General features: G+C 46.8%; 1 protein-coding gene across 6 annotated transcripts in view; it reads right to left on the bottom strand.

The window, feature by feature from the left end:
* Positions 1–12,375, bottom strand: part of ARHGEF2 (Rho/Rac guanine nucleotide exchange factor 2) — a 136,411-nt gene extending 124,036 nt beyond the window's left edge. For 4 of the 6 annotated variants that reach the window (XM_060269553.1, XM_060269558.1, XM_060269556.1 and 1 more), the window contains exon 1: positions 9,996–10,407. The gene's annotated coding sequence lies outside the window, so the exon portion shown is untranslated. Of the gene's footprint in view, positions 1–9,995; positions 10,408–12,223 lie in introns of those variants that run through there. The other 2 variants (XM_060269554.1, XM_060269555.1) reach the window with 2 other exon arrangements.
* Positions 12,376–17,033: the final 4,658 nt, after the last annotated feature.

Here is a 17,033-nt window from a genome sequence, read left to right as displayed (position 1 = left end):
CCACCCCAGGTAATTCATGCCAATGTTCGAATATGAATTGTAATGGGCTTTCATCCTCAGAGTCCCCACTTTGGCGAAGCTTCCATTGAGCTTTGCCACGGCTGGGAGTCTGGGACAGGAATTCCTTTGAATTATGCGCACCCATGTTTATTCTGGCTCTTTATACTGCAGTTCTGGGTCCCCGACCCTGTTCCTGGACACTCTTAACTTCCCGAGTCTATGACTCACCCCCACGTCCTTGTGGTGTTCCTGCCTGCCGTTCGCGTGCACTAACTACTAGGCGGCCTGGTGCAGCTAGATACCTAAGGACCCCCTTCTGGTCATCAATTGCCTAGGGTCCTGCAGCAACTTTCCTGCCTCTTACAATCTAATAGAAAGACTACCTGCCCTGGACGCTTGCCCACGCAATGCCGGGTGGTTAGCCTTGGAAGGAAGGTTTTTTGAAAAGAACGGGTGACCTTGCGATCTAGAACAACCCCGTCACTTCCCGGTGGGGATCGGGGGTGTCTAGGGGCGGCTTCACCCGAAGATTAAGAGCAGAGGAATACGGAAAAAAGGTTGGGTAGATTGCTCAGAACTCCTGCGCAGATTGGCAGGAGCGAGCTGGGTCCGTCCTTCTGGGTATTTCGTTTAACGAAAGGACGGATCCCAAAGGCTCTAATTCTTCTTTATCCCTTATGCCTTTACAGCTTAGCTGCAACTAGAGCCCAAGATAAGAAACAGAAAAGGAGAGAACAGTGAAGAGTGAAGTTTTAGAATTTTAGTTGCTGCAGTAATCAGCCCACCGCGTGTCCCCTTTTAATACTCACGACCGATCCTTTCAGTCGAATCCCGTTGTCTCCAGCTTCCCACTGGTTCCTGAAGAAAAAACAGCCTTGTCCCTTTAAACGTTGCTTCGTCCTGGGGGTCCCGCTTGGACTCTCAATTACTACCAAGCGCCTCGGGTCCTGAGGTTGGTTTACCCCCCTGCAAAAGAGGCAAGGGCGCGCTGGGCTCCCCTTCCTCAGTGAACCCGGAGCTCAAGGCAAAACTGGGTCCCTTCGTGGTCGCCAAACTGTTGTAAAAATTTGCAGAGCTACACGGTCCTAGAATTAAGTGGATCCTTGACCCAGGAAGAGTCCAGGTATCCTGGCAGGCAGACGAAGTTTGAGCGTCTCCTGCCTACCAAATAACAGAGGCCAAACCAGGACGTACGAAGCAAGGTACTTTATTAATTAAATAATAAAGCTATTGCAATAGCGATCCGTCCACACAAGCAAGTTGAAGTGAAGGGACCCCGAACAAAGGAAGCTTCACAAATTTATAGGTTTCATTTCCAATAGTACAGAATTGCATAAAAGGTGGGGAAATGGGTTCTGGGAGGGGGTAATCGCGAGAGGACAAAGGGGTTGATGGAATTCTTGATGTAAGATATCATGGTGATAGTCCAGGTAATGATTATGCATGTCTCCTTATTGTTTGACAGGAAGACTCTGCGGATGTGGGAAGATTGTTGATAACACCTGTTTATCAAATAAAATTGTTGTTCTCACTGAAAGTGTGTATTTGAGTCGTGCTCTTTTAGACTGGCTAGGTGGCAGTGTGGTATCAAGAAGAAGTGGAAACAGTCCGTAAAATATGTTGTGCCACAGAGGTGCCTATTAACTTGCAACAAAGTTTATACAAATATTCAACGTTTGCAATAGAGAGAAAAGACTACACTTAAAGTTAAAGAAGAAGAAGATATTATACAGTAACTAATAATACACAGAGAGGATACAATTCTAACAGCGGTAAAACGTTCACAGTTCAGAGCGATGTTTGACAGCTTATAACATTTTATCAAGGACAACGAACTAAAAGCTTAGAAGGGTGCATAAGTGGAAACCTTTGCAAATAGTAGAGTCAAACAATTAATTCTTCAGGATGGCAGGATTTTTTAAACAGGTACAATTTGATAGAAAGGTTCAAGGTATCAGTGCAAGGTTATATTATTGCGGTTTCGTAAATAGATACAGTTTCATACAGAGTAGAGAATAGGGAGATGCATCGGGTAACATGATAGAGGACACCATAACATTACTAAAGGAACAACGGAATAGTTTATTAGGGATAAATATATATATCTTAAAAAGGTCCATGGTTCAGCTGAATCTGGGTCATGAAAAGTACAAGGGAGGGCACCTCAGGCGGGGATTTGGGAGGGTGGAAATTCCGAGAATGGGTGATCGTTATCGTTTTTGGTTATCTGGCTGGAGGTGCGATTATGCAAGTTTCCATGTGGGTGTGAGACAGGATTTAGCAATGGGTTATGTAAAAGGGTGCGTGTGTTTTCCAAGAGGTCTGGAGGAACTGTCTGGGTCAGCAGGGGATTAATTTACCTTGATACGGCAGAATAGGCTTCTCTTGACTTTTGAACCATGAAGTCAAGAAAATGGCTTCTCTCTGGCTAAACTGTCCCCTCTCTGTACATTGGTAGTCTCGTAATGCATGGGGGCAAATTCCTCTTACCCTGCCCCTTATAACACTTCACACACAACAGATCCACGTGTAAGAGAGAGTTACTCCCTGACACTGCAGTTGTTGTTGAATGCTGATGCATCATGCCTGAAAAATCTCAAATCAAAACGCTGGCAGGATTAAGGGAAGCCAGGCCTTGTAGATAACGGACAGCAGAGGAGGAGGAGGAGGCCAGTATTCACCACTCCTCGCCGCAGATCGCCAAAGCATTCTTCACCTACTTCCTTGCAACACCAACTCACAATGCCACTGCCACGATCATCACCCTGCTCGTTTCTGACTGGCGTGTGCCGCTTGGGATCTGTGCCCTGCGACGAAAATCTTTGCCCTGTTAACCCCACCACCACAAGAGGAGGCTAATGTAAAGCGGGTAGACTGCAAGCGCTCAACTCCCCCCCAAAGGAAGCACACCTTGGGGAAACTGTCTGGGTTTGGAGGGAGGCATAGCATACAGGAGAAGACAGGAAGCTCCCTTATACTGAGTCAGACCATTGGGTCCATTTAGCTCAATACTGTCTGCACTGACCGGCAGCAGCTCTCCAGGGTGTCAGGCTGGACTCCCCTCCAACACATACCTGGAGGCGCTGGAGATTGAACCTAGCAACCTTCTGCGTGCAAGGCAAATGCTCTACCAACGAGCTACGGCTCCTCAGTTTTTGCAGGCTATTCGCATTGTTACCAGAGTAAAAAGGAGCAGGAAATCAAGAGGCTTTTTGCAACCACATCACCAGGGTCACACCATTTGAACCAGCAGCATTAACTGAGAACAGGCCACTGATGCACAACAGGAATGACAGTCCCTTATTACCCTGCCTTATCTCCTGCCCGTCCTCTTTCAGTTGTGTCCCAACCTGGCACCCGTGGGTGCAGTGGTACCCTTGAGGTCCGGTCCAGCATCCACGAAGACTCTGAGTCATGAGATGCTGAAAAGGACTACTTTTTCCTCCCTTTAAAACAGGCATCCCCAAACTTCGGCCCTCCAGATGTTTTGGACTACAATTCCCATCATCCCTGACCACTGGTCCTGTTAGCTAGGGATCATGGGAGTTGTAGGCGAAAACATCTGGAGGGCCGCAGTTTGGGGATGCCTGCTTTAAAAAGTATCCAGAGCTGAAGGAGGACATGGGGAAGAGGGACTCTCTGTCCCTCTTTCAGCTCTGTGGTCTTTTTGCGGCTCAGATGAATACTACTGGATGAGACGCTGGGCCAGATCCTGTGGAAAAGTGGTGTGTGTGTGTCTGTCCATCCATTTCCTCTACTTCTGTTTTTCAGGGAGAGGTTAATCCAGGTGAGAGAACTGACAGGAGGGGCCACCGACCCCCAAAAAACAATGCTGCTGACATACCCGAAAAGGTAGCAACTCCTGGCTTAGATCCTAACCTCCTTAGGGCACAGGCTTCATTTCACTTTCAGTTTGTACTATAAAAAAATTCCTTCAGTAGCACCTTAAAGACCAACTAAGTTTTTATTTTGGTATGAGCTTTCGTGTGCATGCACTATGCCAACTTTCTAAGGGACGTAGGTGGTGCTGTGGTCTAAACCACAGAGCCTAGGGCTTGCTGATCAGAAGGTCAGCGGTTCGAATCCCCGCGACTTTTGCTCGGTCCCAGCTCCTGCCAACCTAGCAGTTCGAAAGCACGTCAAAGTGCAAGTAGATAAACAGGTACAGCTGCGGCGGGAAGGTAAACGGCTCTGGTTTGCCAGAAGTGGCTTAGTCATGCTGGCCACATGACCTGGAAGCTGGACACCTGCTCCCTCTGCCAGTAAAGCAAGATGAGCGCCGCAACCCCAGAGTCGTCCGCGACTTGACCTAATGCTCAGGGGTCCCTTTACCTTTATGCCGACTTTCTACATTGTTATACACAAGGCAGTTTACAAGATTCAAACACAAGAGCCCTCTCCCCTCCTGTGGCTTCCAGCAACTGGTCTTCAGAAGCATTGCTGCCTCTGATTGTGGAGGCAAAGCATAGCCATTGTGGCTTGCAGCCGCCGACAACTTCCTCCTCCACAAATCTGCCCAATTCTCTTTTAAAGCCAACCAAGTTGGTGGCCATCTGCCTCCTGTGGAAGAGAGTTCCACAGTTTAACTTTGTGTTGCATGAGGAAAGGCGTTCTTTCATCCATCCTGGATCTTCCAACAAACCCTCCCCACTTTTCTCCTATGGTAATACTGTTAAAGATTTGTAGGCTGTCTGTAAATGCCAACTACACCAGCTGGACTTCAGCAGAGTAAGCGCCGTAAAATACAAATACTAATGCATTTAAATGTTGCCCTTACTACTGTGCCAGTATTTTAATTGTTTTATTATTGCTGAACGTGCAAACAGAGTGAAGTGCTGACCTACTTTACAGGGGCACTTTACATCTTTGAAGGCCCGCCAAGTCCAAGAGCGGTTTAAAATAAAGGCCAAGAACCGCAGGAAGTGGAGAGCGGTAGCCTTGGCATTGCCCATATAGAGGCAGCAGCACCTGGATGGCAAATTGAGCAGCCATGCAGGCCACAGACGTCTTCCCCTGCTGAGATTTACTACAGTATAGTCCTGTTTAAGTTTGCCTCTGTACATATAAATCAGCATATGCAGATTTTACGAGCAAATCTCTCCTCTTTGTTTTTATAAAGGTAAAGGTAAAGGGCCCCCTGACCATCAGGTCCAGTCGTGTCCGACTCTGGGGTTGCGGCACTCATCTCGCTCTATAGGCCAAGGGAGCCGGCGTTTGTCCGCAGACAGCTTCCGGGTCATGTGGCCAGCATGACAAAGCTGCTTCTGGCGAGCCAGAGCAGCTCACGGAAACGCTGTTTAACTTCCCGCCAGAGCGGTCCCTATTTATCTACTTGCACTTTTATGTGCTTTCGAAATGCTAAGTGGGCAGGAGCTGGGACCGAACAACAGGAGCTCACCCCGTTGCAGTGATTCGAACCGCTGACCTTCTGATTAGCAAGCCCTAGGCTCTGTGGTTTAACCCACAGCGCCACCTGGCTCTGACTCAATTTGCTTTGTAGGTGATTATAAATCCACTTAAATCGTCCTACAAGTCTGAGGTCATACTTAACAGCCAAACAATAAAAAAGGTATGTAAAGCCCCCCACCCTCCTACCCCATCCAAGTTTAAGTGCATGTGGGGAAATGGATCCCTGTACAATCAAAATGACTCCAGAAGTTTGTGTGTGTTTTACTAATTTAATAACACAATAGCTACTTTTTGAGATGATTTGAGATGTGCTTTCGAACTGCTAAGTGGGCAGGAGCTGGGACCAAACAACAGGAGCTCACCCCGTTGCAGGGATTCGAACCGCCAATCTTCTGATCAGCAAGCCCTAGACTCTGTGGTTTAACCCACAGCGCCACCCTGGGTCCCTGTTTGTTTTTATGGACAATGCCAAAACAATGCCACCCTATCTATCGCACTGCTTTATACAGAGCCAGGCTACGGGGCCCATCTCATCCCAAAAAAATGTCCAGGTACAAAATTCTGGACATATGGCAACCCTATTTTAATTGGCAGTGCCAGAATCCAACCTGGGGACTTGCTTCATGCAAGACAGGTTGTATGATAGCCGCCATCAGATATCTGCAGAGCTGTCCCATGGAAGAAGAAGCGAGTTTGCGTTCTGCTGCTTCAGAGAGAAGAACTCAAACCAATGGATTCAAATTAGAAGAAACAAAATTTTGACTAAACATGAGGAAGAACGTTATGGTGGCAGGAGCTTTTCAACAGTGGAACAGACTCCCTCGGGAGGTGGTGGACTCTTCTTCATTGGAGGTTTTCAAACAGGTTGGATGACCGTCTGTCAGAGATTCTTTATCTGTGATTCTTGCATTGCGGGGGGTTGGACTAGATGACCCTCAGGTCCCCTTCCAGCTCTACGATTCTCTGATTCTAAAACAGATGGTATGGCTCCCTCTCCAATAGGAAACTGTACTCATTTCGGCGCCAGCTAAAAACATTTTTGTTTAGACAAGCCTAAACAAAAGTTTAGTTTTAATCTGTTTTTGGCCTCTTGCTATTTTAGCTTTTTGGAAGTTTTAGATTATTGTTGTTAAATTTTTCTTATTGATAATTTTATGGGCAGTTTTTTTGTAAACCACTTTGAGTTTTTTTGGGTTATTTTTACAATCAAGCAGTATATAATGTTTATGAAACTGTACAGGTAAAATGAAGAGTGTCGAAAACACGGCCAACCATTATAATTGCGTGGCAACTCTAAATCTCTTGTCTTAAGACCTCTAGGAGCAGCGGATGTGGTTTTTTAAAAACTTTGTTTTACCACCAGACAAAGCCAACAAAACTATGCCCTTCTCCAATGCAGGTCCCCATCCTTGGAGGCAGCATGGAGGTGGTTATTCCTAAGGATGATTCGAGGAGAATGCAAAAAATTCACCAGGGGGTGAACCCCACAGGAAAGTGGGCCCACTTAGCTGTGGAGAACAAGGACCTCAGTTGCCCAAGCAACCAGATTTCCATTTCTAAAGGTCTTTCGCAGGGAAACATTTCCCCCCCATTAGTAAGCAAATGAGGTCCAGATTCAAATCAGAAGAGAAGAAGAGAAGCATTATGGTAACCTCAAATGTCCCCAAGTGTGATTTGCTGTGAGGGCTGCTCTTCTGCCCTCATCTTCTGCCCACACAACAGAGTAAAACCATTCACCAGAGGAGCCACAAAATGGTGTAAAGTGGTGCCGAGACCTTAGCCTTGCTTTTTTATTCAAAACTGAAAACCCTCAAGAAGAAAACCCCAGTGCTCTAAATTTGCACCCCCAGGATTATCTTCAAGCGACAGCTAATCTAATGTGTGCACAGCCTATTTAAAAGAAAAGAAAAGAAATGAAAGGCCAATATCTCTCATGGGTCAATATCTCTTAACACTGAAAGAGCCAAACATTCAGTTTAAACAGAACTCATGTCAGAATTTTAAAATGGCAAACAGAAGCAGAGGCGACTGGAAAACCCCATCCTAAGAGAGGAAACGCTGAAATATTTGCCTGGGGTAGGTTTAGCCCGGGGAAGAGGAGATGAGGGTAGGGTAGGCAAAGCAGCTTGCCTTCAACTACCTAGAGACCTGGGTCATGCAAAAGGTGGAGCCGTCCTGCTCTCTGTTGATCCAAAAGCCAGGAGGAGACCCAGTGGGCGGAAATTGCCAGGAAGCAGATTTCAAATCAACCTGAGATGATTCCTAACTGCAAAAGCTGTTTGGAAGTGTCTCTAGTGACTGGTGGGTGGGGCTCCTGTGGAACACCCTCCATGCCAAGGAGATAAATAACTATATAGCTTTTAGAAGACACCTGAAGGCAGCCTTGTATAGGGAAGGTTTTTTTTTCAATGTTTGATGCTTTGTGGTGTTTTTATATTTTGCTGGAAGCATCCCAGAGTGGCTGAGGCAACCCAGTCAGATGCGCAGCATATAAATAATAAAATTAGTAGTAGTAGTAGTAGTAGTAGTAGTAGTAGTAGTAAAGTAAAGGTAAAGGACCCCTAGACAGTTAAGTCCAGTCAAAGGTGACTATGCAGTTGCAGCACTCATCACGCTTTCAGGCTGAGGGAGCCGGTGTTTGTCCACAGATAGCTTTCTGGGTCATGTGGCCAGCAGGACTAAACCGCTTCTGGCGCAATAGAACACCGTGACGGAAGCCAGAGCACACGGAAATGCCGTTTACCTTCCTGTCGCAGGTTTATCTATGGTACTTACACTGGCGTGCTTTCGAACTGCTAGGTAGGTAGGAGCTGGGACAGACCAACAGGAGCTCACCCCGTTGTGCAGATTTGAACCGCCAACCTTCTGATCGGCAAGCCCAGGAGGCTCAGTGGTTTAGACCACAGTAGGAGGAGGAGGAGGAGGAGGAGGAGTTGGAAATATGGCTGGATGGCTACCTGTCCCTCACAGGATGCTGCAGTTGCAGCATATAAGAACATAAGAGGAGCCTGCTGGGTCAGGCTAATAACCCATCTATGTAGTACAGCATTTGTTCTTATGGAATTGCAGACATGGAAGGGACTCTGTGGGTCATCTAGTCCAACCCCCTGCAATGCAGGAATCCCCTAAGAGATGGCCATCCAACCTCTGGTTAGAAACCTCCAATGTAGGAGAGAGCCCTCCACCTTCCAAGAGAGACTGTCAAACAGCTCTCACCATCAGAAAGTTCTTCCTAACTTTTAGCTGGAATCGCCTTTCCTGTCATTTGAATCCATTGTTCACGTCCTACCCCCCTGGAGCAGCAGCAAACAAGCTTGCTCCATCTTTCATGTGACTTTTATTAACTGCCATGTTTGGATTAATTTCTCCTTGTTCATTTTTCAAGGGGTGACTGTCTCGAATGTCCTTACATTCTGGAATTTGTACACCACTTGCGAGAGCTACTGAGCTATGAAAAGCAGCTATGAAAAGCAGCAGTCTTAAAATGAACCAATGAAATCAAGCGTGGCCTGATTCTTTAGGCTTGCCTCGTATCAAATACCCTAAAGCATAGCTGCCAAGTTTTCCCTTTTCTCGCGAGGAAGCCTATTCAGCATAATGGAAAATCCCTTTAAAAAAAAACTTGGCAACTATGCCCTAAAGCTTTCCTATTCTCTCCCCGCCACCACCACCTGCCTTGGGGAAAGAAAGCAGATTATCTTCAGCATCAGTGTGGAGGAAAAAAGTGCATTAGCATGTGCAGAGTGCATTTCCCTCCACAGCAAGCTGGCATCAGCTTATTTCCAAAAGCCAACAGGATGCAAACTCTGCTTTACAGTCCCAGGGCACAGGGTAAAGGTTAGAGAGGAAGTAACTAGGTGAAAATCTTGAAGACAGGGGAACAGCTGAGAAGGAAGCTTTTTAAGCAACCACAACAAACCTCTAGTTACAGGTAGGTAGCCGTGTTGGTCTGAGTCGAAACAAAATAAAAAAATTCCTTCAGTAGCACCTTAAAGACCAACTAACAACAAACCTCTGACAACAACAAATCAGGAACATTGCCAAAGAACCAGTTAAAAATAATAATAATCACAGACCCACAAACCACCAGGGAGGATAAAATCTTTCCAAACTCATATTCAGGTACTGCCTACCTCAGCCTGACAATGCATGACCTACACCTCTCATTAGAGAATGAAGCTCACTCTGTGAAAAGAACTCTGCCCATGCTCAGAGAGACACAGCAATCCTTTTCCACATGCTCTAGAGCTGAGCCTTGGTGCTGAAAGAGAGTCAGGACTGAAGCAAACCCCCGTGGAGCTGTCATCAGAAAGACCTCTGGGCACGTGCAGAGTGCCTTTGCTCCAACCCGCCCTGCATGGCTGATCTTAAGGAGGAAGAGCTTCCAATCCAGGCAGGTCAGAAGCTGTGACTCCCGGCCACCCTCAAACCTCTGGCACCTCTCGGGTCCCCCCCACCAAAAAATAATAATAATTAAAACTTTGTTTTGCTGCCAAGGGAACAGGAGAGCATCATCACCTGAAATCCATTTATAAAAAGGGAGGGAGGAGGCAAAAATCAAACAATCAAGCCCCCACAAAACGTACCTTTTCACAGAAGAGGGAGCAAGCCACTCTCCCACCAGCTCAGTTCCTCAGTTTCCCCCCAGTGTTGCTTCTGCCCTGGAGTTTCAGGGGGGTGGACAAGGGTGAAATTAACCAGGACATCAGATGTCCCTTTGCAGAACCAAAAGCCACCTTTTGCACCTCCTGGCTTGATGGCTGCTTCCCAGCCTTTTCCCCTTTCTTCCTCTTCTCTGCTCCAGCCTCCTCCTCTCCTGACACCAAATAAACCAGGAACAGCCGCCCTGCGTTTAGATCCTCCTCGGAGTTAACCCTTTGCCCTTCCTTCCGCCTGCGGGCTCTTTGCAGCCCCAGCCCCGAGGGGGAAACTTTTGCTCCTCCTGCAAACACAGGTTAGGGTCCATCTTTCTCTTTTCCCCCCTGCCATGCCAGTTCTCCAGGGTTTTATATGCGCCCCAGGACCTGCCAATGAGATGGGAAGCCAGAAGAAAGAGGTCTTCTCTGAGCTTGAGAAATAGAGGCACTCATGACTTAAAGGGGACAGCGCACAAATCATGTGTACCTTAGAGAGGAGAGAGATGGAGGAGGGTCGTCTTGAGCTAACACAGCCCAAGAAATCCAAAACAATATTAATCTCAAATGGGGGGAACCTATTGTTTCTATTACCACCCTGTATCTGAAGAAGTGTGCATGCACACGAAAGCTCATACCAATGACAAACTTAGTTGGTCTCAAAGGTGCTGCTGGAAGGAATTTTTTAAATTTTGTTTCGACTACGTCAGACCAACACAGCTACCTACCTGTACCTTAGAGGCAGAGACCACCAGATATTTTCCCGTTTTCATTCGTCTAAATAACCTTCTGTATGTAAATAATAACTAATATTGCATCATCATAAACATATTTGTGGCCTAAATAGGGTAGTTAATTTACCCTATTTTATAGTCCTCGAGGGTCTTCCAATTAGCTTTTAAAAAAGGAAAAAAGAATAAAGTATATCTGAACATGCACCTATTGAAAGGAAACAAGAGGCTTGTTATCCATCGCTGTTATTAGCATCTATTAGGCTAATCGGCCGCCCTTCCTCCAGACCTCCCATCTGCATATGCACAACAAGTGTGCCTTTAAAAAAAATTTAAATATGTACTTTGCATTCCCTTTTTTGTTGTTTTGTGTCATGATCCTCGGTGAAGTGACTATACATATTTAATAATTTACTGATGATTTGCTAAGTATTCTACGCAGTTTATGTTGTATTTGCAATATCCTATAATTATCATATAGAATCATATAATTGTGAAGTTGGAAGGGACCACATGAGTAATCTAGTCCAAACCCTGCAATGCAGGAATTCCCCCCCCCCAAGGTGGGGCTCAAACTCATGACCCTGATATGAAGTCTCATGCTCCACCAGCTGAGCTATCCCAGAGATTATGTTATTGTTATATATTGTTTGTAAACTGCTTTGCCATTCACCTGAATGAAAAGCAGCATAGAAATATAATACATCATTTTTTTAAAAAAAAATCCCCCTGAACACGTGCAGATTGCCTCTTTTTTTTTAAAAGGGCTTTTTTTAAAAAGGGTGTGAGAACAGAGTGCTTCAAGGTACATGCAAAGTGTCATTCCTGTGCATTTACCCCTTGGCACAGGTCTAAGCATACACTGTTGAATGAATATTGAGAGGCAGTGTGGTGTAGTGGTTAGAGCGTCAGACCATGACCTGCATAGCTGCCAAGTTATCCCTTTTTTTAAGGGATTTTCCCTTATGCTGAATAGGCTTCCTCGCGAGAAAAGGGAAAACTTGGCAGCTATGATGACCTGGGAGAGACCAGGATTTGAATCCCCACTGGACCATGAAGCTCAGATATGGCCTCTCAGCCCAGCGTACCTCACAGGATTGTTGTGGGAATTCAATGGGGGCGGGGAGAGCCATGTACCTTGAGCTCCTTGGAGAAAAAGGTGGGATATAAATGCAATAATTAATAAATGAACAAACAAACAATACAGTGAAAACACACTTTCCACCCCTCCAGGCTCTTAGAATCACAAAACTGTAGAGTTGGCAGGGACCGCAACAGTCATCTAGTCCAACCCCCTCCAATGAGGAATCTTTCACCCAACGTGGGACTCAAACCCACAACCCTGAGATTAAGAGTCTCACGCTGTACCAGCTGAGCTATCGCAGGTCTTTGTTGACTGTTTGGCCTGGAGGGTGAAATTCTGGCTGGTCCAGTGAAATTCTGACTTACCGCTCACCTTGAAATCATGCTCAGAGGCACTCTCTTTCTGTTGATGTTTAGATGTGTGTGCGCGTTTTGCCACAGAGGGAGGAGGAGAAAAGGCTTCTGGATGGGCCAAAGCAGTAAATAATAATAAACCACCTGCAGCTGGCTAGGAGGAGGTATCCTGGAAGAGAGAGAGAGCGGAGGGAGGATGGCAAAGTCAGTGTGATAACAGAGGTGAGGCAAGGAACACACAAACACACGTCACCTTAAGCCCTCACCTTGTGCACACAGTCACACAAGGCACAGACAGCAGCCCTCATGCAAACATGGGTGGAGCCTCTCCCGGCTGCTTCTGGGCACTGTTAAAGCCTTGAATGTTGCAGAGGAAATAGAGAGAAAATTCTCTCTCTGCCCACCTCTCATATAATACTAAAACTTTAGGTCACCCAGACTGAACCGACAGTAGATTCAGGACACAAGCACATAATTAGCCAGTGGAACTCCCTGCCACAAGATGTGGTGGTGGTTGGAGGCTTCAGGAGGGGTGTGTTCCCTGAGTTCCCAGAGTTCCCTGGGAAGAAGGTCTGATTGTTAAGCCACTCTGGGAGTTTTAGCACTGGGAGCGGAGTCTCCTAACAACTCTCAGCACCCTTAATGAACTATACTTCCCAGAATTCTTTGGGGTAAGCTGCAACTGTTTAAAGCGGTATCATAGTGGGAATGTGGCCCTTACGAGTGACTGCGGTTTCCCAACCAAATAATGCAAACAAAAAACACGTCTCTTCTAGGAGAGTTTGCAAGCAAATGATAAATTATGCCACTTAATTCCTCTCCAAAAAAACAAAACTAGATTAAAGGAAAACAAAGCTATGTGTCACACACACACACACACACACACACACACACACACACACACACAAACAGAGCAGTGAGAGTACAAAAAGGTTACTTTTGTACTAGTGTACAAAAAGGTTACTATGCACCGATGAAATTTACTGCAAAAAAAACCTGGTGCAGAAACATGTCAAATTTAAGATGGGTAAAAATGAGAAATGGAGAAAAACTGAAGTCAATCAGTTTTTTCTATTTCCTGTCTCAATGGGCGTAGCCAGGGGAGGCGGAGGGAGCTGCTCCCTGCAAATCAGTACAAACAAATCAATACAAATCTTATGTTCTCCCCCAACACACCCACCCACAAAAATCCTGGCTACACCCGTGCCTGTCTCCTCTTTTGCTACTTGCTGCCCTTTGAAACGCAGAGTCTCCTGCAGCTTGGAAAGCAAACGGGTGGCTCCTCCTGCACCTTTGTGCAGCATGACAAGGATGGCCTAGTGCCAACCTCTTGGCCAAAGAAGGCTCTGCTCTGCTCAGGATCCTGTTTGCAGGGAGGGGGTGCCTCTGAGGACGTGCAAAGCGCTGCTTCTCGCCACCGCTCAACATCCACAACTGTCCTCCAGTGCAGACCACGGGGCCCTCTGAGCATGTGTCGAGGGTGACATTGAGCTGCTCTAACGGGTGGAATCCTGGAAAAGCAAGTTGGAACTGCACCCCTTTTGAACAAAAAAAGGTTTTAGCTATGACTAACTTCAGCCCTGTTTCAATTAGCATGGTGTTTGGCCTGATCCTGCCCATGTCAGCCCCACTGAGTTCAACAGAGCTGACTCCCCAAGAAGTCTCGATTGTCAGGTCTCTTGCTGGGTTGGGGCTCATGGAAGTCTGGATATGTTGGGATGTAGGGAGATCACCTGAATTCCCCCTACAAAACACTAGGAAGACAGAGTGGCGTAGTGTCAGACTGGGAGGCCTGGGTTCAAATCTCTTGGAGGCCAGTCACTGCCTCTTGGCCTAACCTACTTCACAAGGATGTTGTGAGGATTAAATGAGGCAGGGGGAGAATCATTCATACTTCCCCACACCCCTTGAGCTTCTTGGAGGAAAGTTAGGATATAGATCAGGCATCCCCAAACTTCGGCCCTCCAGATGTTTTGGACTACAATTCCCATCATCCCTGATCACTGGTCCTGTTAGCTAGGGATCATGGGAGTTGTAGGCCAAAACATCTGGAGGGCCACAGTTTGGGGATGCCTGATATAGATGCTGTAGTGTAATACCGTAGTAACAACAATAATATCAAATAATACTTTCAAAACACACACAGGGGAGTAGATTCCTCTGACAGCAGATCAATCTTACCATTTCTCACTTCATCAGGAAAGACCCACAAGATTTTTGAAGCGGAGCTCTTTATCCTCATTTGTGTTGGATTTGGAATTGTTTTTCTTTTCTTTTTTCTTTTATGTACGAAAGCGGTTTTCTAATGGTTTTTAAATAAATCGCCGTAATAGTTTTTAGTTGCGGGCGTTTCCACTGCGAAAATGCTTTTGAGTTGCTTTAGGGGAGGCAATGAATCAATGGGAAACAAACCGCCTCTGTGCTTCCAGCATTTCAGCGAAAGAGATCACCAAAAAGTCAGCAGGGCTCACCCTCGTGGACACAATAATGCATGCTCATTTGGGCAGCCGAGAAACTGAAGCCAAGTATTCAAATAAATTGACGCAGCCAGAAACACAGCATGGTTCAGTTTCTTGCTGGAAAGGCTCAGTGGCAAACTGCTTGCCTTGCATGAAGAAGTTCCCAAGTTCAATCTCCCGCTGGCACCTCCAGAAAAAGATAAATGTTTGACAATACGTTATTGGGGTTCAAAAACGTACCTCATCAGCATCTGGGGTCTGTGAAATGGCAGGATCTGCACGACACAGCGCTTTTAATGCAAGTGTACTAGAGACGTGTCCATCTATCCTCCACAGGGAAATTTAACTTCTGGGGCATGGGTACTAGGCAAACTAAGGCCCGGGGGCCGGATCTGGCCCAATCGCCTTCTAAATCCGGCCCATGGACGGTCCGGGAATCAGCGTGTTTTTACATGAGTAGAATGTGTGCTTTTATTTAAACTAGCTGGCCTGGCCACGCGTTGCTGTGGCTCATCCCTGTGACTCCCCCCACTCTGTCCTGACCCATGTCCTATTCTGGCCCCTCCTCCCCCCCCGGTTCATCCCTGTGACTGCCCCCACCCTGTCCCTACCCATGAGCTATCACGACCCCTCCTCCACCACCTCCCGGCACATCCCGGTGACTGGCCCCACCCCCCTCCCTGCACCCCGCCTCCTCCCTCCACCCTCATCCCTGTAATTGGCCCCACCCTGTCCCGACCCATGAACTATCCCAGCCCCTCAGCCCAGTCTGCGAAGCCTAGGCGAGATGCTGTGGAGAGGGAAGCTTTCCTAGCTGCAGTACCAGTGTAACCGTCGCTAGAGGGCGCTGTTTTGCAACATCTCGGCATCTGTTCCCTTGTTGTCCAGTGGAGGCCGCTATGTTTTATTTGAGAAAATTATGTTTTTACCTGCCAAAGGTTTGGCATGTGTGGAATCTAAGGTTATGTTTTGTTGGAAGCCGCCCAGAGTGGCTGGGGGAACCTGGCCAGATGGGCGGGGTATAAATAATATATTATTATTATTATTATTATTATTATTATTATTATTATTATTATTATGATGTTGGCACTCACGTATTGGTACTGGACGCTGTGTCCAAATTTGAACGCAATCGGTCAAGCGGTTTCCGAGAAAAGTGGAAAGTCCCAAACATGGACCCTTTACATTTTTATATACATAGATGCATCTCTGGATTATTTGTAGGGCATAGGAATTCATTCTTTTTTCTTTCTTTTTTTCAAAATACGGTATAGTCCGGCCCCCCACAAGGTCTGAGAGACAGTGGACTGGCCCCCTACTGGCTCTAGCATGAGCCTGACTGACGCAGGGTGCTTATTGGGCAGGGTCCTTGCTTGCCGGCTGCGTTCCTCCCTGACTGGCTACTCGATGTTGGAGGCTCACTGTCAGGCAGAGCCCAGAAGGAAATGATTAGGCCTCTACTCCCTCCTCCTCGTCGCTGGGTCTGCTTAACATGTTTCCGAGAGGGCGACCTGCTTCAGAGACCTTAAAGGGAAATCTCTTCTTCACTTTCGGGGGACCACTGGCGGATGCCGGTGCTGAGACTTCCAGCAGGTTAAAGGTGCATGTGCGCGCAGGTGTTTAAATTTGTGGGCTGGGCAGGTTCTCTACAGGCTGCCCTGGTTGCAAGGACATTTGAGCTAATAAGTCAGGTGTTTAAATGTCTCTTGGCCATGGCGGTGCAATAGAGCAGGAATTCAAGGGATATTAAGGAAACTGAGCCCAGGGACAATCAGAGCAAGAATCTCTTCTGGTTCTGCCTCTGCAGTTTTAATTTTCCAGTTTGAAAACCAGGCCTACATGTTGCACCTGTCATTGAGGTGCCACTGGAAAACATATCCCCAGGGCCGAGTTCTCTGGCTTCTCTGGCCCTTTGCTGCCAATTCTTATACATTGGATGGAGGGCTTCGTTTGGGATCTTTGGAGAGTATGAAGTTGTATCTAACTGCTGAGTGTCTGTTGAATTTACAGTCATATCTCATGTTATGTTCGCTACGGGATACGTCTTTTCATGTTGCGAATGGGCCGAACCCGGAAGTCCTGGAACGAGCTACTTCTGGGTTCGGCGCATGCGCAGAAACACTAACTTGTGCTTTGCACATGCTCAGTAGCCCCGAATTATGTCACGCGGCTGTGCAGACGTGGCGCTTCAGGATGCGGCTTTTCAGGTTGTGAACGGGCCTCTGGAACAGATCCCGTTTGCAACCAGAGCTACCACTGTATTGGCTGGCTTTGTTTTAAAAAGCTGTTTCACCGGTTGTTTATCGATATTGTTTTGTTACGCTTTCTAGATATAAAATGTCTGTTTTCAAAACATAAGATAT

This window comes from Zootoca vivipara, chromosome 17 (genome assembly GCF_963506605.1).
Source record: "Zootoca vivipara chromosome 17, rZooViv1.1, whole genome shotgun sequence".
Taxonomy (NCBI): domain Eukaryota; kingdom Metazoa; phylum Chordata; class Lepidosauria; order Squamata; family Lacertidae; genus Zootoca; species Zootoca vivipara.
Note: the sequence above shows the minus strand (reverse complement) of the source record. Positions and strands in the feature narration are given on the sequence as shown.